General features: G+C 41.3%; 1 pseudogene; it reads right to left on the bottom strand.

Moving 5' to 3' along the window:
* Window positions 1–11,204: 11,204 nt before the first annotated feature.
* LOC147005180 (heat shock cognate 71 kDa protein-like) lies at window positions 11,205–20,824 on the bottom strand (annotated as a pseudogene).
* Window positions 20,825–24,180: the final 3,356 nt, after the last annotated feature.

Raw genomic sequence — 24,180 nt, 5'->3', positions numbered from 1 at the left:
TATGGCCATTTGGCCTCAAAAGATACAGTTGTGGGTTGATTCCTTGCATACTTTAAATGATTTTCAGAAATTGTTAGGCAATATCAATTAGATTCGGCCCTATTTGAAGATCCCAAATGTTAAATTAAAACCTCTGTTTTCTCTTCTGGTCAGACCAGCACCGGGGTAGCTAGGGCGCAGGGTCAACTGACACTCGCCAGCTACCCACAACACCCACCACAGGATCTTAAGACTTCTGGTGAGTGGAACACAGCTTCTGCTCCAATCCAATTGTGCACGGGACCTGAGACTGCATTAGTTAGGGAAGCAGAAAACCAGCCTGAGTAGGGCCACAAGCCTCTTCGGGTCTGACCAGCACCTGGGTAGCTAGAGCACAGGGTCTGCTGACACCCGCCAGCCACCCACTACACCCACAACAGGATTTTGAGACTTCTGGTGAGTGGAACACAGCTTCTGCTCCAGTCCAATCACGCGGGACCTGAGACTGCTTTGGTTGGGGAGGCAGAAATCCGGCCTAAGTAGGGCCACAAGTCTCTTCCGGTCAGACCAGCACCTGGGTAGCTAGAGCGCAGGGTCGGCTGACCCCAGCCAGCTACCCACGACACCCGCCACAGGATTTTGAGACTTCTGGTGAGTGGAACACAGCTTCTGCTCCAGTCCAATCACGCGGAACCTGAGACTGCTTTGGTTGGGGAGGCAAAAATCCGGCCTGAGTAGGGCCACAATCCTCTTCGGGTCTGAACAGCACCAGGGTAGCTAGAGCGCAGGGTCTGCTGACACTCGCCACAGCACCTGCCACAGGATTTTGAGACTTCTGGTGAGTAGAACACAGAGTCTGCTCTAATCTTTAAACAGTGACAACAATAACAACTAATCCCAGAGATTACCAGATGGCGAAAGGTAAACTTAAGAATCTTACTAACAGAAACCAAGACCACTCACCATCATCAGAAACCAGCACTCCAACTTCGCCCAGTCCAGGGCACCCCAACACACCGGAAAAGCTAGACCCGGTTCTAAAAGCATATCTCACTATGATGGTAGAGGACATCAAGAAGGACTTTAATAACACACTTAAAGAAATACAAAAGAAAAATGCTAAACAGGTAGAAGACATTAAAGAGGAAGTACAAAAATCCCTTAAAGAATTGCAGGAGAACACTGCTAAACTGGTAGAAGACATTAAAGAGGAAGCACAAAATTCCATTAAAGAATTGCAGGAAAACCAGACCAAACAGGGGATGGAATTGAATAAAACCATCGAAGACCTAAAAAGGGAAGTAGAGACAATGAAGAAAACCCAAATTGAGGCAACACTGGAGATAGAAACACTAGGAAAGAAATCTGGAACCATAGATTCGAGCATCAGCAACAGAATACAAGAGATGGAAGAGAGAATCTCAGGTGCAGAAGACTCCATAGAGAACATCAGCACGACAATCAAAGAAAATACAAAATCCAAAAAGATCCTAACTCAAAATATCCAGGAAATCCAGGACAAAATGAGAAGACCAAACCTGCGGATAATAGGAGTAGATGAGAATGAAGATTTTCAACACAAAGGACCAGCAAATATATTCAACAAAATTATAGAAGAAAACTTCCCAAACCTAAAGAAAGTGATGCCCATGAACATACAAGAAGCTTACAGAACTCCAAATAGACTGGACCAGAAAAGAAATTCCTTCCGACACATAATAATCAGAACAACAAATGCAATAAATAAAGATAGAATAAAAAAGCAGTAAGGGAAAAAGGTCAAGTAACATATAAAGGCAAGCCTATCAGAATTACACCGGATTTTTCACCAGAGACTATGAAAGCCAGAAGGGCCAGGACAGATGTTATACAGAAACTAAGAGAACACAATTTCCAGCCCAGGCTACTATACCCAGCCAAACTCTCAATTACCATAGATTTAGAAAACAAAGTATTCCACGATAAAACCAAATTCACACATTATCTTTCCAAGAATCCAGCACTTCAAAGGATAATAACAGAAAAAAAAAAAAAAAAAAAAAACAATACAAGGACAGAAACCACGTCCTAGAAAAAGCAAGAAGGTAATCCATCAACAAACCTAAAAGAAGACAGCCACAAAAACAGAACACCAACTCTAACAACAAAAATAAAAGGAAGCAAATATTACTTCTCCATAATATCTCTTAATATCAATGGACTCAACTCCCCAATAAAAAGACATAGACTAACAGGCTGGCTAGAGAAACAGGACCCAACATTTTGCTGCTTACAGGAAACACATCTCAAAGAAATAGATAGACACTACCTCAGAATGAAAGGCTGGAAAACAATTTTCCAAGCAAATGGTAGGAAGAATCAAGCTGCAGTAGCCATTATAATATCTGATAAGATTGACTTCCAACCCAAAGTCATCAAAAAAGACAAGGAAGGGCACTTCATTCTCATCAAAGGTAAAATCCTCCAAGAGGAACTATCAATTCTGAATATCTATGCTCCAAATACAAGGGCAGCCTCATTCATTAAAGATACTTTAGTAAAGCTCAAAGCACACATTGCATCTCACACAATAATAGTGGAAGGCTTCAATACACCACTTTCACCAATGGACAGATCATGGAAACAGAAACTAAACAGGGACACAGTGAAACTAACAGAGGTTATGAAACAAATGGATCTGACAGATATCTACAGAACATTTTATCCTAAAACGAAAGGATATACCTTCTTCTCAGCACGTCACGGTACCTTCTCCAAAATTGACCACATAATTGGTCACAAAACAAGCCTCAATATATACAAAAATATTGATATTGTCCCATGCACCCTTTCAGATCACCATGGACTAAGACTGATCTTCAATAACAAAATAAATAATAGAAAGCCAACACACATGTGGAAACTAAACAACACTCTTCTCAATGATACCTTGGTAAAGGAAGGAATAAAGAAAGAAATTAAGGACTTACTGGAGTTTAATGAAAATGAAGCCACGACATGCCCAAACTTATGGGACACACTGAAAGCATTTGTAAGAGGAAAACTCATAGCTCTGAGCGCCTCCACAAAGAAACTAGAGAGAGCACACAATAGAAGCTTGACAACACACCTAAAAGCTCTAGTACAAAAGGAAGCAAATTCACCCAAGAGGAGTAGACTGCAAGAAATAATCAAACTCAGGGGTGAAATCAACCAAGTGGAAACAAGAAGAACAATTCAAAGAATCAACCAATCGAGGAGATGGTTCTTTGAGAAAATCAAAAAGATAGATAAACCCTTAGCCAGACTCACTAGAGGGCATAGGGAAAGTACTCTAATTAACAAAATCAGAAATGAAAAGGGAGACATAACAACAGACCCTGCAGAAATCCAAAATACCATCATATCATTCTACAAAAGGCTATACTCAACAAAACTGGAGATCCTGGATGAAATGGACAAGTTTCTAGACAGATACCAGGTACCAAAGTTAAATCAAGATCAGGTTAATGATCTAAACAGTCCCATATCCCCTAAAGCAATAGAAGCAGTCATTAATAGTCTCCCAACCAAGAAAAGCCCAGGACCAGATGGGTTTAGTGCAGAGTTCTATCAAACCTTCAAAGAAGAACTAATCCCAGTTCTTCACAAACTATTCCACAAATTAGAATCAGAAGGTACTCTACACAACTCATTCTATGAAGCCAAAATTACTCTGATACCTAAATCACATAAAGACCCAACAAAAATAGAGAACTTCAGACCAATTTCCCTTATGAATATTGATGCAAAAATCCTCAATAAAGTTCTCACTAACCGAATTCAAGAACACATCAAAACAATCATCCATCCTGACCAAGTAGGATTCATCCCAGTGATGCAGGATGGTTCAATATACGAAAATCCATCAATGTAATCCATTATATAAACAAATTCAAAGACAAAAACCACATGATCATCTTGTTAGATGCTGAAAAAGCATTTGACAAAATCCAACACCCATTCATGATAAAAGTCTTGGAAAGATCTGTAATTCAAGGCCCATACCTAACCATGATAAAAGCAATATACAGCAAACCAGTAGCCAACATCAAAGTAAATGGTGAGAAGCTGGAAGCAATCCCACTAAAATCAGGGACTAGACAAGGCTGCCCACTCTCTCCCTACCTATTCAACATTGTACTTGAAGTCCTAACCAGAGCAATTAGACAACAAAAGGAGATCAAGGGGATACAAATCGGAAAAGAAGAAGTCAAAATATCACTTTTTGCAGATGATATGATAGTATACATAAGTGACCCTAAAAATTCCACCAGAGAACTCCTAAGCCTGATAAATAGCTTCAGTGAAGTAGATGGACATAAAATTAACTCAAGCAAGTCAATGGCCTTTCTGTACACGAAGGATAAACAAGCAGAGAAGGAAATTAGGGAAACAACACCCTTCTCAATAGTCACAAACAATATAAAATACCTTGGCTTGACTCTAACTAAGGAAGTGAAAGATCTGTATGACAAGAACTTCAAGTCCCTCAAGAAAGAAATTAAAGAAGATCTCAGAAGATGGAAAAACCTCCCATGCTCATGGATTGGCAGGATCAACTTTGTAAAAATGGCTATCTTGCCAAAAGCAATCTACAGATTCAATGCAATCCCCATCAAAATTCCAACTCAATTCTTCAACGAATTGGAAAGGGCAAACTGCAAATTCATATGGAACAACAAAAAACCTAGTATAGCAAAAACTCTTCTCAAGGATAAAAGAACCTCTGGACGAATCACCATGCCTGACCTAAAGCTGTACTACAGAGCAATTGTGATAAAAACTGCATGATACTGGTATAACGACAGACAAGTAGACCAATGGAACAGAATTGAATACCCTGAGATCAACCCACATACTTATGATCACTTGATCTTTGACAAGGGAGCAAAAACCATCCAGTGGAAAAAAGACAGCATTTTCAACAAATGGTGCTGGCACAACTGGCGGTTATCATGTAGAAGAATGCGAATTGATCCATTCCTATCTCCTTGTACCAAGGTCAAATCTAAGTGGATTAAGGAAATCCACATAAAACCAGAGACACTGAAACTTATAGAGGAGAAAGTAGGGAAAAGCCTCGAAGATATGGGTACAGGGGAAAAATTCCTGAATAGAACAGCAAAGGCTTGTGCTGTAAGATCGAGAATCGATAAATGGGACCTCATAAAGTTGCAAAGTTTCTGCAAGGCAAAAGACACCGTCAATAAGACAAAAAGACCACCAACAGATTGGGAAAGGATCTTTACCTATCCTAAATCAGATAGGGGACTAATATCCAATATATATAAGGAACTCAAGAAGGTGGACTCCAGAAAATCAAATAACCCCATTAAAAAATGTGGCTCAGAACTGAACAAAGAATTCTCACCTGAGGAATACCGAATGGCAGAGAAGCACCTGAAAAAATGTTCAACATTCTTAATCATCAGGGAAATGCAACTCAAAACAACCCTGAGATTCCACCTCACACCAGTCAGAATGGCTAAGATCAAAAATTCAGGTGACAGCAGATGCTGGCGAGGATGTGGAGAAAGAGGAACACTCCTTCATTGTGGTGGGATTGCAAGCTGGTACAACCACTCTGGAAATCAGTTTGGCGGTTCCTCGGAAAATTGGACATAATACTACCAGAGGATCCAGCAATACCTCTCCTGGGCATATATCCAGAAGATGTTTCAACCGGTAAGAAGGACACATGCTCCACTATGTTCATAGCAGCCTTATTTATAATAGCCAGAAGCTGGAAAGAACCCAGATGCCCCTCAACAGAGGAATGGATACAGAAAATGTGGTATATTTACACAATGGAGTACTACTCAGCTATTAAAAGGAATGAATTTATGAAATTCCTAGGCAAATGGATGGATCTGGAGGGCATCATTCTGAGTGAGGTAACATATTCACAAAGGAACTCACACAATATGTACTCACTGATAAGTGGATATTAGCCCAAAAACTTAGGAAACCCAAGATATAAGATACAATTTGTTAAAAGCATGAAACTCAAGAAGAACAAAGACCAAAGTGTGGACACTGTGCCCCTTCTTGGAATTGGGAACAAAACACCCATGGAAAGAGTTACAGAGATAAAGTTTGGAGCTGTGAAGAAAGGATGGACCATCTAAAGACTGCCATATCCAGGGATCCATCCCATAATCAGCTTCCAAACGCTGACAACATTGCATACACTAGCAAGATTTTGCTGAAAGGACCCAGATATAGCTGTCTCTTGTGAGACAATGCCTGGGCCTAGCAAACACAGAAGTGGATGCTCACAGTCAGCTATTGGATGGATCACAGGGCCCCCAATGGAGGAGCTAGAGAAAGTACCCAAGGAGCTAAAGCGAACTGCAACCCCATAGGTGGATCATTATTATGAACTAACCAGTACCCCAGAGCTCTTGTCTCTGGCTGCATTTGTATCAAAAGATGGCCTAGTAGGCCATTACTGGAAAGAGAGGGCCATTGGACTTGCCAACTTTTTATGCCCCAGTACAGGGGAATGCCAGGGCCAAGGGGTGGGGGTGTGTGGTTGGGGAATGGGGGGGAGTGTATTGGCGACTTTTTGGATAGCATTGGAAATGTAATTGAGGAAATTACCTAATAAAAAAAAGAAAAAAAAAACCCCTCTGTTTCACATATTTGATGGAGACTCAGAGTTAATTTCCAAAAGGGAATTAACACCTGAGGCCAGAAAGGTCCTTACCCTAGTGGAAGTAGAATTGTTTAAAGTCCAGCTTCAGCGTTGTAAAAAAGGTTTACCCGTCATTTTGATAATATTACCTACTGAGATGCAACCCACAGGATTATTGTGGCAAGAAGGCCCATTGTTATGGATACATTCCAAAATATCTGCTGGGAGGACATTAGACCATTACCCTACAACAGTGGCTTCTTTAGCCTTGTTGGTAATTCAGCATTGTTTACAATTTTTTGGTATAAAACCCAGCTCTATTGTAATCCCTTATGATGGGTATCAGCAAAAGGTCCTAACAGCAAATATTGATGAGTGGGCTATTTTAGCCTGTATTAATGAGGGCCCATTTCATAATCATTATCCCAAACATCCGTTAATGACCTTTTTAAAGGAACATCCAGTCATTTTTCCTCAAGTGGTGAGAAAAACACCCATTAAGGATGCAGTTAACGTGTTTACTGATGGATCAAAAACCGGATGTGGAATATATATGGTAGAGGGGAAAGATCCTGTGGTCAGGCAGTATTATCCCTGTACTCCGCAGCTGGTGGAATTACAAATAGTTATTGAGGTCATTAAGGATTATGATTTTCCTTTTAATCTAATTTCAGATTCACAATATGTAGTTAATTTAGTTTTATCCCTAGAAGTGGCTGGCCAAATAAAAGCTCATAGTACCATCCAAGCCTTTGCCTTACAATTACAGAAGTTGCTGTGGGAAAGACGCCAACCATTATATATTGGACATGTCCATGCCTATAGTGGGCTTCTAGGACCCTTAAGTAGGGGAAATGATATTGTGGATAATTGTACTCGTATGGAGTTCATATTTTTAGCATCCCCTATGGAGTTAGCCTTACAATTTCATTCTAAATTTCATGTTAATGCTAAAACTCTGCAGAGAAAATTTGGAATCTCTAGAGCACAAGCTCAGGATATAGTCACTACCTGTGGACGTTGCCTTGAGTTTCAACACCCACCTTCTTATGGAGTGAATCCTAGAGGATTGCTCCCTCTACAGGTGTTGCAGATGGATGTGACACATTTTTTCAGAATTTGGCAAATTGAAATACATTCATGTATCCATTGACACATGTTCAGGGATAGTTTATGCATCTCCCATGTCAGGGGAAAAGGCCTCCCATGTTATACAGAATTGTTTGGAGGCCTGGGCAGCCTGGGGTAAACCCCAACAACTTAAAACAGATAATGGCCCTGCATATAGTGCCAAAACCCTGGTGTCTTTTTGTCAACAGATGGAAGTACAAGTTAAACACGGCCTGCCATATAATCCTCAAGGCCAAGGAATCATTGAACGAGCACATAGAACCTTAAAAGAATTATTAATAAAACAAAAAGGGGGAATAGGCTATGGCCATACCCCAAAGATAAGACTCTCCTTAGCTCTTTTTACCTTAAATTTTTTACAATTGGATAAGGAAGGTAGTTCTGCTGCTGAACGACATGCTAATACCAGCCCCAATAGACTGGGGTATGCTAAATGGAAGGATGTGCTTACAGGATCATGGAATGGTCCGGATCCCATGTTGGCCTGGGCAAGAGGGTCTGTTTGCATGTTTCCACAGAATCGCGTAGAGCCAGTGTGGGTTCCGGAGCAGCTAGTACGATGCTGTCAAAATGAAGAAGCTGATCTTGTTGGTGATGAGCATGGGTCTGCCCCTGATTGGTGCGGAACCCAGATGGGGGATACTGTCTGTGTTTAAATTGGACTGCAAATTTTGATGTCAAGATGAATGAGCTTCGCTTGGCGATTGTCATTGTGAATTCGACCCGAGTGGATCCTGGATTGGCATTGGGAAAGAATGGACTGGGATAGGTGCTCTCGCTGTGGCCCTTGTTTTGGCATGCATGTTGTGTGTATGGTGTATGAGTCGGTTGCAGAATGCCCAGGTCTGCACTGCAGCCATGGTGGTGCAAGCTTTTGCCACAGTGGAAGCAGGGCAGTCACCTCAGATTTGACTTGCTGCCATGAAGAATGAACAATGAAGCCATCACTCCATAGGGTTGTAAGGCTAAGCACTGCACAGAGGTTAGTCTGGAAGCTGTTTGACAATCTCTGGGAGGTATGTCTGATTGCATGAGGGTTGAGTGTCCTAGTGTCCTTCCCCCAGGAAAAACTGCACGGGAGAAGGTCAGGGTTGCTCTGGGTAAAAACCTGTGAGCCTAAGAGTCAATCCTGTACATGGCCCCTATTTCTGCACACTGGGGATCAGACCGCTATCTTCACCCACGGAGCTTCCTTCAAAAGAATATAAAAGGGGGAATTGTGGGAAGCCATTCCGGACTCCCTGGCCAGCTGGACAGAAATCTATGCCAGGCAGTAAACAAGCCCATATTTGGTGGATGCCTCGCCCTTAATCCCTGATTGGCTGAGCAAGCCTGCCTGGTGAGGTGATGTGACCTGTGGTGATTGTTTGAGGCGTGGTTGTATCTTGAGGGTATATGCTTGTATCCTGAGGCATGGGGAATTTGAAGAGAGAAGCTGCCTGAGTAAACTGCTTTAAGAAGAACCGTTGGTTGCATTTTCCTTGCTAGTCGAGCTGGAAGCAATAAAGTATTAAATAAATAAATAAATAAATTTAAAAAAAAAGAAAAAGGAGATGAGTTGTTTATTCTGATTGTTCTTATAGGACAATTTATGTGTTAATCTCATGTTATTTAACATGTTATATTAAAATGAAGTGGTATGTGGGAAGTACCAACATTTTAAAAGCTGAATTTTCTTGTAATTATAACAGAGTACTTAGTAAGAATAGTGAGAAAGAGCATTAAGCTCACTATTGAGTACTTGTTTCTCTATTGCTAGTCACATAATATCTGTCACTCTGTCTCAGTCTCTGTCTCTCTTTCTCTCCCTTTCTCTTTCTCTCTTTTTCTCTCTCCTTCTCTCTCTGTGTCCTTGTCTTTCTCTTTCGCTCTATCTTTCTGTCTCTGTCTCTCTCTGCCTCTGTCTCTGTCTCTCTCTCTCTCTGTCTCTCTCTCTTTCTCTGTCTCTCAGGGTACCAAGCTAATAACATTTCTAATTTCTGAAATAAATGACTCTACTGCTTATATTATCTTGGTTTCATTTGTAAGTTTTAAACTGTAATAATGAAACTGTCTTTTAAGTTTGAACTTATAAGTTTCTACACATCTGGTCTCATGCATTATTCTCACATATAACAAAGTTGACTTAGCAAAGTCATTTGTGTTAGTTCTGAGAGTAAACCCAGAGCATTGCATTTACAGTGGACTTAATGTTTTCGATTATTAGTGATATCCTTTTCTTTTTGAAATTTGGGGCACTGTGTTTTTAATTGTGCAGGGTGAGCTTCTATAATCTGGGTCAGTGATTCTCAATTTTCCTAATGCTGTGATCATTTCTTATACTTCCTCATGTTTTGGTGACCCCAAAACACAAGTTTCTTTTCTTTTAATATTTAATAGGTGTTTGAAATCATAATGTAAATACCTAATATGTGGGATATCTGATACATGACCCCAGGGATCATTACCTACAGGATGACAATCACTGGTCTAGGTGGTCTTGGAATTAACAATGACTTCTGAGTGGACATGACTGTAGCTTTGTGCCATTGAACCATGCCTTGCTAATTAATTTAAAGAATCCAAACACACACAAACATACACATACACAAACATACACCTACAAAAAATACACACACACACACACACACACACACACACAAACAACCAGGTGTCTGTTTTATTATTTTTACTTAAATACTGGGAGAATCAACATGCAAAAGACATTGCCGACAAACCAAAACCTAAACAAAGGATACCAAACCAAACCAAACAAAACAAAACTGAACCAAAATCTTTACAAAATGCCATTGAGCTAGTTTTGTGTTGTCAAACTACTTCTGGGGATGGAGCCTCCACTGAAGTGTGGCTAATACACACAGTGAGACTTTTTTGGAGAGAATACCAATCATGTATTAATTGAAATACCTTCCTAGTAGTGATGGAAACCCATGCACACTGCCTGTCTCCCAGTAGGAGCCAACTGGACTTGAACCTGTGTAGACACTGCAGGTGTTGTTTTGAGTTCATGTGTGTGTCAGCCTTGATGCATACAGAGACCCTGTTTCTTGGAATCATCAATCTCTTCTGGATTTTTTAATCTTTCTGCATGGGTATAATGGGGGGGTGGGGGGGCTTCGATGAAGATATGCCACTTAGGACTAAGTGCTCCAAAGTCTTTCATTCTTTTTACATTTTCCTGTTGTAAGTCTATATTCTAGTTCAAATCTACTGTAAGAGGAAGTCATTTTAATGAGGACTGAGTGAGGTACTTATATATTGGTATAGCAGTATGTCATTTTATGATTTTTTTTCTAGCTATATACACACACACACACAACTCCTACTCAGTGATTTCTTTGTGATAATTTAAATAGTTTTACTATATATTCCCTATTACAACTGTCATGTAACATTACCCTATGGAATAATGTTGTACCCTAGTATTTGGATTGACTTAATCCACTTCTTCAATGGTTGGTCCTTATGAAACACAACCAGATAGAGGAATGCCTTCACCTGAGAAGCCACCAGGTATTCCCCCAAGCATACCATGAGCACTCTGGTACAGCTTGATAATGATAGGATATAAGCTTTCTCCAGTTCTTTCTGCTGATGCTCAAATTCTTCCTTCTCTGCAGTCTGGTTCTTATCCAGAGAGCTGATGATTTCATTACACTTGCTAAGAATCTTCTGTGTGTCCTCATCATTGACCTTTCCTTGAAGTTTCTCATCTTCAACAGTTGAAGGCATAAGACACTAGTGAATTCTTGGAGGAAACCTCATCTCTCTGCTTCTAATCCTCAGATTTGTACTCCTCAGCTTCTTGGTCTATGCACTCAATATCCTCCTTGCTCAAGAGTCTCTTGTCTTTAGTGATTGTGATCTTGATCTCCTTCCCTGTGCTTTTATTTCCAACACAAACATTGAGGATGCCATTAGCATTGATGTCAAAATAACTTCAAACTGAGGAACCCCTCAGGGTGCTGAAGGTATGTCTGTGTGCATCAACTTTCCAAGCAGGTTGTTGTTCTTGGTCATGAAGTCCTGTCCTTTCAACGTTTCTCCAGCAAAACACACTCAGACAACCGGATCCTCCTCACATCTCCCCCTTTTCTATTATTTAAGAGCAATAGGCCACCCATATAATGAGAGTGGAGATAGAGGTCAAATTCCCAGTGTGCAAAAATAGGGGCTTTACACAAAACCTCCTCCCAGGCTCATCACCCGGAGGGGTCTTGGTCTGCTCCCATGTCATTTTTCCTGGGGGGAAGGACACTTGGACACTCAACCTTCATATGAGATGACATGACTCCCTAGATTAGGCTCATTTTATGCCGTGGAGCCTTTCTACTGCAGTGCTTACCAGTACAACTCTCCTGGGCTGCTGAAGCACACTCACTCTATCCCGTGCAATGAGACTAGCCTCGTGGGGTGCAAGAGCTGAGCGGCCAGTGACCTACTGCTTAAGCATAGATAACCATATACCAGGGGAGGCACTGTGTTCGAGTGCTGCAAGTGCTTGGGTTATTGCCATCTTGTCCCTTTTTGTTTGGGCTTTAAGTTTACAGACCATCCAGAGCAAAAGCAACGCTCCACTGCATAGGATCATAGCAAACAAGCCTATCCCCACCCACTCCTTAAAGTAGGAAAATGCAGAGGATATCCAGGTGGAGAAACCCTTTGTCAGCGAAAGGTCAAGACACATAGAATTCACTTGTAGAATAGCAACTCTCAATTCTCGAAGCATTTGTTCAAATTCCATGGTCCAATTCTGTAACATATAGCGAGACAAAGTTTTTGATAAATTTGCTGCTCTTGTAAGATTTTCAAACTGAACAGAAGTAACACAAAGACCAGGCATCTTGTATTCAAAACCCAATTGAGCCAACTGCCAAAGAATATTCACCTGCTCTTGGACTAAGTCGATGCACTGATTTATCAGCATCAACCCTCCTTGTATTTGTGAGTTGGCTGTGGCTTGTTTATCTAAAGCTGTTGTGACCGTCATAGAAATCTCATTACTAGTTTGTGTTATTTGAATACTAGTAGATAGAGTGAGTGCCAATGCTGTGACAGAGGCTGCAACCGCCGCTGTGGCCACCAATCCAACTATAATAGCAGAAATACCAAAATCTCTTTTCTCTTGAAACAAACTCAACTATTAGGGGCATCTACAGGAACAGGGACAAATCTAGGCATGCGGGTAACCAAAGCAAAAGGATATTTATTGGCATCCCAGCATAGGACATAAAAACATTTTTCTTGTGAGCAATCTATCTCTACTTGATTCTGATTCAAGCTTGTTTTACTTAACACCCATAAAAACGGGGGCCATACACATACCGGGGTGGCAGTAAAATTTACCTCTTTTTGTTTTTTATATTTAACATTGGATGTAGTCCATTTAAAATTTGAACCCTGTTTTTCATTCTGGCGCGGGGTACTTCTCTAATCAAAGGTCATTTCTCCTTTCTCACTAGAACCTCCTCCAATCATTGCCATGGGGGCGAGATCAGTACAGCTTCCATTAACCCCACAAAGCAACCACTGATCAAAAGGGTTAGTATTAGTTCGGAGGGGGTCCATATTACTAAAATCATATCCAGTAAAAGTATCATTATACTCTCTACTAATATATGGGGAAAAGGAAAAATATTTCTCTACTGCCCAAGTATATTTTTTAGCTTGGCAGCCTGTCCAAGGTAGTGTTACATCTTCCATGGACCCTTCCTTGCAAAAGGGTGCCATTCTAGGTTGTGAAGGCGGCTTATTTCCAGAACTTCCACATGTTCAGCTGGGCCACCATCCTCTTATAACTATGGCATCAGCCTTCATGTCAAAAGCTGCTCCACCAAAAGAGGTTCTTTTTAACCAGGCTGCTGATTGATTATACAAGGATATGCATTGACTCTTATCTTGCAATAAAGAAATTAGTACAAAGCACAGGCTTCCCTGTATGAAGAAAGTTCTATTTTCTTGCAAGGCCTGAATCTGTTCATCTAAAGGCAAATAGGCAAGTCCTAGTTCTTTATCTGTAGTAAAAAAGCATGGTAATATTTGTGCATTATGCATTACTGGCATAGGAAGAGGGAAAGTTGACATAATTCCCCATCTAAACTCACCATATATACTAGGAACCAGAATCTCCAGCATGAGGAGTATGATCCATCGATGTCTTGAGATCTTGTTCTTGTGACTCATCGTCCTAGAGCTGGATTCTTCAAGTGAGGTGTTCCGGAATCCAAAAGGGATTATCTTCCTCCTTGGAAAAACACATATAGCTCCCCTGGATCTTATTAGAATAGGATCCGGGCTTCTCCATTTTCCTGTCAAGACATCTTTCCACTTTACCATTTCCTTGGGCCTATCAGGTTCTGAACAGTAATGTTCAGCAGCAGTATGGCCTTGAGCATCAAGATTTAAAAAAATTAAGAGTGAAGAGTGCCATAGAAACAGCTACTCTTGGTACTGAGGGTAGAGCCTCCTCAACTCCCCCCTTTTGTTTAATTAAATAGAACTTGAGAGTGCTAAGGGCACGTTCTACAATGCCTTGTTTTTGAGGATTATATGGAAGACCAGTCATATGAGTCACATTCATCTGATGACAGAACTGTTGAAATTTTTGAGAAGTATAGGCTGGTCCATTGTCTGTCTTAAGAAGTTTAGGTTTTCCCAAGCACTCCATGCCTCGAGGCAATGTTGAATTACATGTGAGGTCTTTTCTCCTGTTAGAGGTGTAGCAAATATGATACCAGAGCAGGTATCAATAGAAACATGTAAATACTGAAGTCTTCCAAAGGATGAGATATGAGTAACATCCATTTGCCAGACCTGCAAAGGCCTTATGCCACGTGGGTTTATTCCCACATAAGGAACAGGCAAAAATTCACAGCAATTTTGGCATTGAGTAACAATTTCTCTAACTTTTTTTCTAGTTAATGAGAAGCGGTGATGTAAAGTCTCAGCTGTCACATGAAAGCGTTTATGAAATTCTTTTGCAGCTTCTGTCTGGGAAGATAGAGCAACAGCCACGATTCTAGTGGCTTTGTCTGCTAAGTCATTTCCATGAGACATAGGGCCAGGAAGGCCAGAATGAACTCTGACATGAGTAATATAGACACGATGTCTTCTGTGTAACAAGGCTGACTGAATTTGTTGGAAAATGTGAGCAAGCTTACTAGATGGTTTAATTAAGCCTGCAGCTTCAAGTGTATTGACTGCATTAACTACATATAAGGAATCAGATATAATATTGAGTGGTCCTGGAAAAGTGTTAAGGACTTCTAGTACCACCAAACACTCTACAACCTGGGGTGATGTCTCATTATATTGTTTGGATTTTACTTGGTCATTTATTACATATGCACCTATGCCAGATTTGGATCCATCTGTATATACTACCACCCCATCTGCAAGTGGGTGTTTAGCTGTAATTATTGGAAACACTATGGTTTGAGTTAAGACAAACTGCAAAATTGGATGTTTAGGAAAATGATTATCAATTCTTCCTGAATAGGAGGCAACCAAGACTGCTCAATCATCATTCGTTGCTGCCAAGGTTTGAACTTGAGCAGAGATATAAGGCACGATTAGTATATGAGGTTCCTCTCCAAAGTGCATAATGGCAGCTTTTATTCCCCTAACTGCAAGTTGAGCGACTGCATTAGGATACCATTCAATAATTTTTGCTGGGGAAGCATTAGGGTGGACCCGCAATAAGGGTCCATTTTGCCACAAGACTGCTGTTGGCAACTGTGCAGTTTTAATATGCACAATTCAAATGACTTTGATTTATCAATACGTAGTAATTGGGCATCTTGTAAGGCTTTTTCTATAGTTTGTAAAGCTTGACATGCAGCTGGGGTAAGTGCTCTTTGGGAGGAGATGTGAGTATCTCCTTCTAAAATATCAAATAAAGGCTTTAACTCTGCGGATGGAATTTTCAAAAATGGTCTCAGCCAATTAATATATCCCAGTAATTTTTGAAAATCATTTAAGGTATGTAATTGATTTTTGCGAATCTCTAATTTTTTGAGGAACAATTTTATCAGGATAAATACGTGACCCTAGGAAGGTTCCCATTTGAGCAACTTGCACCTTATCAGTGGCTACTTGCAATCCCCATTGACCTAATGTCTGTATTAATATAGGGTATGCATCTTGCAATAATTGTGAATTTTCATGACAAAGGAGTATGTCATCCATATAAATTTCTACGAGCAGAGATGGAAAGTGATTTCTAACTGATTTAAGTGCCATTTGCACGTACAGTTGATACATGGTAGGACTATTTGCCATCAACTGAGGTAGGACCTTCCATTGGTACCATTGATCAGGTTCCAAATGGTTAATGGCTGGGATGGTAAATGCAAATCTTTGTCTATCTTGAGGACACAGAGGTATAGAGAAAAAACAGTCTTTAATATCTATAATTATAATCTCCCAATTTTTTGGTAAGGCATAAAACAATGGTAGTCCTCGCTGAACTGGCCCAAACAGGCACATTTGTGCATTAATTGCTCTGAGATCATGTAATAAGCGCCATTTGCCTGATTTTTTCTTAATGGCAAAAATTGGAGTATTCCAGGGTGAGGTAGAGGGCTCTAAATGTCCCAAATGTACCTGTTCTTTGACTATTCTGGTTACAGCTTCTAATTTTTCAGAGGATAGAGGCCATTGAGGAACCCATACAACTTCCTCCATAAGCCATGGTATGGGCATAGAGCCCCCAATGGCCCCTAGAAAACACCCAGACCTTGTCTTCCCTTATTGCCTTCTTGAGAGATAGGTTCAAGTCCACCCTGCTCTCCTTTCCCTAATCCTTTTCCTTCTGTATAGCCCATTTTTCTCATCATTTGAACAGCTTGTGTTGAGTATTCATTAGTCAAGGTCATTTCCATTGCCTGTAAAATATCTCTCCCCCAGAGATTAACTGGGAATGGTAAGACATAAGGAGTGAATTGTCCCGCTTGACCTTCAGGCGGGTGCCAGCTCAAAGAACGGGAGCTAATAGTGGGACAGGACTGATACCCTAAGCCTTGTAAAGAGTGTGATGACTGAGTTACGGGCCAGGCTTTTGGCCACCAGTGAGAAGAAATAATACTTTTGTCTGCTCCTGTATCTAAAATCCCCTTAAATTGTTTCCCTTCTACAACTAACTCTAAGGATTGCCTGGAACCTAAAGACACTATTAAGTAAGCAGAATCATTTCCAGTAGAACCAATTCCTCTGGCAGCTCGAGGGACACCAGAGGAGGGAAAACAGCCATGTAGGCTTGGCAGAATTATTAGTTATGCTATTCTATCCCCTTGTGATATAGAAAAGACACCTTGTGGACAAGAACAGAGAACCTGGAGTTCCCCTTTATAATCCTGATCTACAACTCCAGGGTGAACAATGAGACTTTGTAATGTGAGAGAAGCCCGGCCCAAAATTAGACCGACACTTTCAGATGGCAAAGGTCCCTTGTAATCAGTAGGAATTGGCTGCACTCCCAGCTGAGGCATCAGCATGAATTGGGTGGAGGCATGGAAGTCCAATCCAGCCAAGCCTTCTGTTGCCCTGCGGACCATGGTGTCCACCTGTTGCTCACCTATGTCCCATATGTTTTGGGGCCCTGGGACTTGAGGGCCCTAAACTCGTTTTTTTGAAATGCTTTCATTCTCATTTTCTACCACTTGAGGGGGTCCTGGCTGCAAGAGCCTGCCTTGTACATCTCTAATTGTACGACAGTCCTTAGCCCAATGATATCCTTTACCACATTTCGTACACAATCCTGGTGCTGACCTTTTTATAGGGACTCTGCAGTCCTTTTTTAAATGTCCTGGTTTGCCACAATTAAAGCAAAGTTTGAGGTCAGCTGAATCCGAGTGCTTCCTCCCCTGCAGAATGGCTGCTGCCAATCCAGCATTAGTAAGTGGCCCTCTAAGCTCATGGCAAACCTTTAACCAGTCCTGTAACCCTTTACTCTTCCTAGGTGTGATTGCTGATCTGCATCCTGCGTAGCTTGTTCATAAACCAATTGTTCAATTAAAGGCATAGCTGCTTCTGGGTCTCCAAATATTCTCCCTGCTGCCTCTGTCTTGCTGGCTACAAAATCTGAGAATGACTCCTGTGCACCTTGGATAATCTTTGTCAAATGTCCACTCGCCTCCCCCTTCCTAGGTAGTGCTTTCCACTCCTGAACAGCGGCAGCTGAGATCTGAGCATATGCTCCCCAATGATAATTTGTCTGGTTAGCAGCGTGTTTTCCCTGACCTGTAAGTAATTCAAAAGTCCACGTTCTTTGATCCCCTTCCATGGTAGCATTAGCCCTTGCCTGCGTCTGGCAGAAATCTTGCCACAATGCTTTCCATTCAAGATACATTCCCATATTTGGAGCCACAGCTTTTATCACCGTTGTCCAGTCCCTGGGAGTCACTGCCAAGGCCGCAAGCCTTTTGACTTGTGCTACAGTGAAATTGCCACTGACTCCATAATTAAGGACAGACTCGGTAAGCTCTTAATCTGTGGATACTCTACCTGAGCATGAACACGCCCACCCTCTGCTCCTTCAAAGACCAGAAATGCCTGTTGCATCTTCCTTTGTTTCTCTCTTGGAATGAATGAGTCTGTGCACTGCCTCTCTGGGCAGGGCTGACGCACTATGCAGGGTGGGAGCTCTGCATAGTGCAGAGGTGCACTATGACCTTGAAGCCGAGAGCCCAGAGGCTGAGCAGCAAGCTATCCTTCCCAGCCGCTTTTGGCTTTTTTTCTTGACTGATTAGCTCACATTTTATCTGGCTGGTACTTTTCTCTCTCATAACAAGCTTTTTCCTCCTCCAAGTCTGTTTCCTCAGAGGGGCTAAGTTCTTCATCTGATTCTGAGCTGCTAAGAGCTAGCTCCTTAAACTCATCTATCGGCAGGTATAGGCTCCCTCTTCTAGGGACCTCTGCTGATTGAGCTTTTTTCTTTTGTTTTTTTCTCCTCCTTTCTTCTTATCTCTCCCCGGGTATTCTTCCCCAACATAATCTTTTCCTCGGGTTCGAGACCTGTGGAAAGGCCTGTATGCTTATTTGGTGCACCGTGTTTCCTCTTTGCTCCTACTCTCTCTCCCTGCTCTGCCCCTGATAGGCTTTCTTGAACTTCGTCCAGAATTTTCTGCCCTGCCTTAACTACTTGTTGACATTCCTTGTCCTTTAAGCACGATCTAATGAGCTTCCACAATGGCATGGTTCCTGCTTTAAGTTTGCCGTTCTCCTGCTCCCTAACTAAATCTTCCCTGAGTTTCTCCCAAGAGGGGATAGTTAAGGACCCTGAGCACGCAAACCATGGTGCTATTCGATCTATCTCTTTTACAAAGCCTTCTAGTGTCTTGGTGGAGATTTTCAAGCCACGCTGCCTCAGGACCGACTGTAAGACGGTCACCACAGAGTGGGAGGCTCCCATGCTATCTTCTTGCCTTTTTTCTAACCTTGCCTGACCTCCTCTGAACACTAGTTAGCAATTCCTCCTGTGGAAACTGTATGCAACCTAAAGAAAAGAATGAGCCCTGTGAAAAGGAACAGAAAGGCTTCTAACGCTGGAGAAAATTCAAGGCCATACCTTGCAGAGCTGTATTGTCCCATAGTTCTGAATCTGCCCCGTGTGAAACGGGGGTCTCCTTTAGGCGCCTGGGGATGATATAGTCCCGGGTATCTGCGCCACTATGTCCTTGTAATGTTTTGCCAGCAAAACACACTCGGACAACCGGATCCTTCTACGGCAAAGCTTTATTGCTTACTTATCAGGAAGACCCCGAATCCAGGAAACTCATTCCTTTTATAACCCACAAAAAGTGGTTGGAGATGTGTACCTCCCTGACTGGCTGCTCACCATTAGCCCAGATGACGCCACAGGACAGGCAGGGCACAAGGCATGGAAAAATACCCCAGCACATGTGCAGACTACTTGTTTACCAGTTAGAACACCTGATATCAGCGCCATTGCAAGGGCGGCTCCTCACAAAGTCCCTTTTACCTTCATACATCTGAATGACTACACCTGGCTGGTTGTCAGAGTAGGTGGTAAAGTCTGTCTGCTTGGTGTGGATGGTCATATTGTGCTTGATTGTGACAGTCTTGACTCCACTAGCAGTTTCAATACCCTGGGAAAGAGGAGTGACATCTAAGAGCAGCAAATCCTGAACATTCTCAGACTTGTCTCCACTTAGAATGGCTTCCTGGACAGCTACACCATAAGCAACAGCTGCATTGGGGTTAATGCTCATGTTCAGTTAGCTTTCATTGAGGAAGTATTGCAGAAGTTTCTGAATGTTGGGGATTCCGGTAAAAAAAAGACGGTCAATATCATGGATATGTGAATTGTCTAAAAGACATTTTGAAGACCTGTTTCTACAGGGTCCAGCTCACCACAGATCAGTTAAACATTTAATCCCTCCAATTGAGCCTGGGTAATGGAGCTATAGAAGTCAATTCATTCATAGAGATAATAAATCTCAATACTCGCTTGGGTACTGGAGGAGAGGATACCCTTGGCCTGCTCACAGGCAGTGCAGAGGAGCTCGACAGCTCTGCTGTTCTCACTGATATCTTCTTGTGCTTTCACTTAAACTTAACAATGGGATGTTTGACTATTCAGTTGTCAAAGTCTTTTCCACCCAAGTAGGTTTCTCCAGATGTTGATTTGACTTTAAAAGTTCTATGCTCAATAGTGACAATTAGCACAACAAAAGTGGCACCTCCAAAGTAAAAAATCAAAACTTTCTTTACAGGTGTGACCTTCTTATCCAAACCATAAGCAATAGCATCAGCAGTTGGTTCATTGAAAATTCAAAGTCTGTTGAGGCCAGCCTTAGTTCAAGCACCTTTTGTTGCCATCCTCTGAGAGTCCTTGAAGTAATCTGCGTCAGTGACCATAGCACTGATAACCATCTTTCCAAGGTAAGCTTCTGTAATTTCCTTCATCTTTTTCATAACCATTGAGTACACTTCTGCTGGGGAGAATTTGCCTCTTTTTTGTATTTGAGTTAGATCTTGGACCTGCCTGCATCACTTACCATATGAGGGCCAGTGCTTCATATTATACAGAACAATAGTATCATCAGACCTATATCCAATCAGACATTTGGGATCAAAACTGTGTTGGTGGAGTTCATTTAAACCAGATTTTTAGCAGCATTCCCAGTTAATTCTCTGTCAGTGAAAGCTACACAGACAAGTGTGGTGTGTTTACTACTGTCAATGGTAATTATTTACACATTGTCATGCTGGAAGACAGCCACACAGGAGTAGGTGGTGCCAACATCAGTGTCAACACCTCCATTGGATATGGTTGCTTGTATATAGGCCTGGCTATGCTGTCTATAGGACCACACAAATCACCTAATGCTGCCTCTGTGTTCAATGAGCACACCTACTGAGCTTATTTACCTTTTTAAAATATATATTTCTGTCCAGGGCTGAAAAATTAGGATTACATTCCATATGTGAGTGTTTCTCTGAACTAGAGTATTTCTCGACTTCTCAACAGTCATCAATCACCTGTAGCTCCTCATCTGCTGATGGAATTCTTCAGTAATTCTTTTGACCCCATGCGTATCTAATATGCCACTGTCATTATACTGGCCACATCTACTACATCTTTGTATGTAAATATAGCTCTCCATTATAAAAACAAATGATTTCTCTTTCCCTTGAAACCAATGTGGACTATTAAAGATATATAGCTGGTGAAAATATGGTGAATTAGTTCATAGAGTGCCCAATATGAACAGATGCAATTGTCAGGGAAACCTAACTTACCTGAATATCCTCTCTTCTACTGCAAACTGCTCTGTCCATATCAGGCTTAGGATTATTCAAAGTATTCAACATGCTTAGATCTCATTGAAGAAGTACAAAGTATTTGAAAGGTCAATCCAACATCTTTCTAAAACCTACCAGTCTTGTAGAAATTCTTGCCAGTGGTAATGAAATAGATGCTCTCCAGAGCACAGACTTTAAATGAATACTCATCAGCATCATCAAAGACTCAGAGTATTAAATGACACAAAGCATCAGCTTAGTGAAATTAAGGAGAAAGAGCTTAAGAGGAAGGAAACCACGGTGATGCCCAGGAAAACAGAAAGATAAGGCTGGTGGACAGGGAACTCCTAAACCTGATAAACAGCTTCAGTGATTTATAAAATTAACTCAAACAAGTCAATGGCCTTTCTCTACCCAAAGAATAAACAGGCTGAGAAAGAAATTAGGGAAACAACACCCTTCACAATAGTCACAAATAATATGAAATACCTGGGCATGATTCTAACTAAGGAAGTAAAAGATCTGTAAGATAGGAACTTCAAGTCTCTGAAGAAAGAAATCACAGAAGATCTCAGAAGATGGAATGATCTCCCATGCTCATGGATTTGCAGGATCAATATAGTAAAAATGGCTATCTTGACAAAAGCAAACTACAGATTCAGTGCAATCCCCATCGAAATTCCAACTCAATACTTCAATGAATTAGAAAGGGAAATTTGCAAATTCATCTGGAATAACAAAAAACATAGGAGAGCAAAACCTCTTCTCAATGATAAAAGAACCTCTGGTGGAATCACCATGCCAGACATTAAGCTGTACTACAGAGCATTTGTGATAAAAAAAAAAAAAAAAAAAAAAAACCAAAAAACCAAAAAAAAAAAAAAAACAAAAAAAACTGCATGGTACTGGTATAGCAACAGACAAGTAGACCAATGGAATAGAATTGAAGACCCAGAAATGAACCCACACACCTATGGTCACTTGATCTTTGACAAGGGAATTAAAACCATTCAGTGGAAATAACACAGCATTTTCAACAAATGGTTCTGGCACAACTGGCGGTTATCATGTAGAAGAATGCGAATTGATCCATTCCTATCTCCTTGTACCAAGGTCAAATCTAAGTGGATCAAGGAACTCCGCATAAAACAAGAGACAGTGAAACTTATAGAGGAGAATGTGGGCAAAACCCTCCAAGATATGGAAACAGGGGAAAAATTCCTCAATAGAACAGCATTGGCTTGTGTTGTAAGATCAAGAATTGACAAATGTTACCTCATAAAATTGCAAAGCTTCTGTAAGGCAAAAGACACTGTCAATAAGACAAAAAGGCCACCAACAGATTGGGAAAGAATCTTTACCAATCCTAAATCAGATAGGGGAAAATATCCAATATATATTAAGAACTCAAGAAGGTGGAGTCCAGAAAATCAAATAACCCCATTAAAAATGGGGCTCAGAAGTAAAAAAGAATTCTCACCTGAGGAATACTGAATGGCTGAGAAACACCCGAAAAAATGTTCAGCATCCATAATCATCAGGGAAATACAAATCAAAACAAACCTGAGTTTCCACCTCACACCAGTCAGAACGGCTAAGATCAAAAATTCAGGTGACAGCAGATGCTGGCAAGGATATGGGGAAAGAGGAGCATTCCTCCATTTTTGGTGGTATTTCAACCTTGTACAACCACCCTGTAAATCAGTCTGGCAGTTCCTCAGAAAATTGGACATAGTACTACCAGAGGATCCCTCAATATCTCTCCTGGGCATATATCTAGAAAATGTTCCAACTGGTAAGAAGGACACATGCTCCACTATGTTCATAGCAGCCTTATTTATAACAGCCAGAAGCTGAAAAGAACCCAGATGCCCCTCAACAGAGGAATGGATACAGAAAATGTGGTACATTTATACAATCGAGTACTACATAGCTATTAAAAAGAATAAATTAATGAAATTCCTAGGCAAATGGATGGACCTGAAGGGTATCAACATGAGTGTGGTAACCCAATTACAAAAGAACTCACATGATATGTACTCACTAATAAGTGGATATTAGACCAGGAACTTAGAATACCCAACATACAAGTTGCAAAACACAAGAAACTCAAGAAGAAAGAAGAGCAAAGTGTAGACACTTTGCCCCTTCTTAGAATTGGGAACAAAACACCCATGGAAGTTGTTACAGAGACAAAATTTGGAGCTGAGGTGAAAGGATGGACTATCTAGATACTGCCACACCCGGGGTTCCATCTCATAATTAGCCTCGAAATGCTGACACCATTGCTTACACCAGCACAATTTTGCTGAAAGGACCCTGATATAGTTGTCTCTTGTGAGGCTATGCCTGGCAAACACAAAAGTGGATGCTCACAGTCAGCTATTGGATGGAACACAGGGCCCCCAAAGGAGGAGCTAGAGAAAGTACCCAAGGAGCTAAAGGGGTCTGCAACCCTATAGGTGGAACAACCATATGAACTAACCAGTACCCCCAAAGCTGGTGTCTCTAGCTGCACATGTAGCAGAAGATGGCCTAGTAGGTCATCACTGGTAAGAGAGTCCCCTTGGTCTTGCAAAATTTATATGCCTCAGTACAGGGGAACACCAGGGCCAAGAAGTGGGAATGGGTGGTAGGGGAGTGTA

The sequence above is a fragment of the Mus caroli genome, unplaced genomic scaffold (genome assembly GCF_978045245.1).
Source record: "Mus caroli unplaced genomic scaffold, Mus_caroli_1 scaffold_4, whole genome shotgun sequence".
In the NCBI taxonomy this organism is placed as follows: domain Eukaryota; kingdom Metazoa; phylum Chordata; class Mammalia; order Rodentia; family Muridae; genus Mus; species Mus caroli.
Note: the sequence above shows the minus strand (reverse complement) of the source record. Positions and strands in the feature narration are given on the sequence as shown.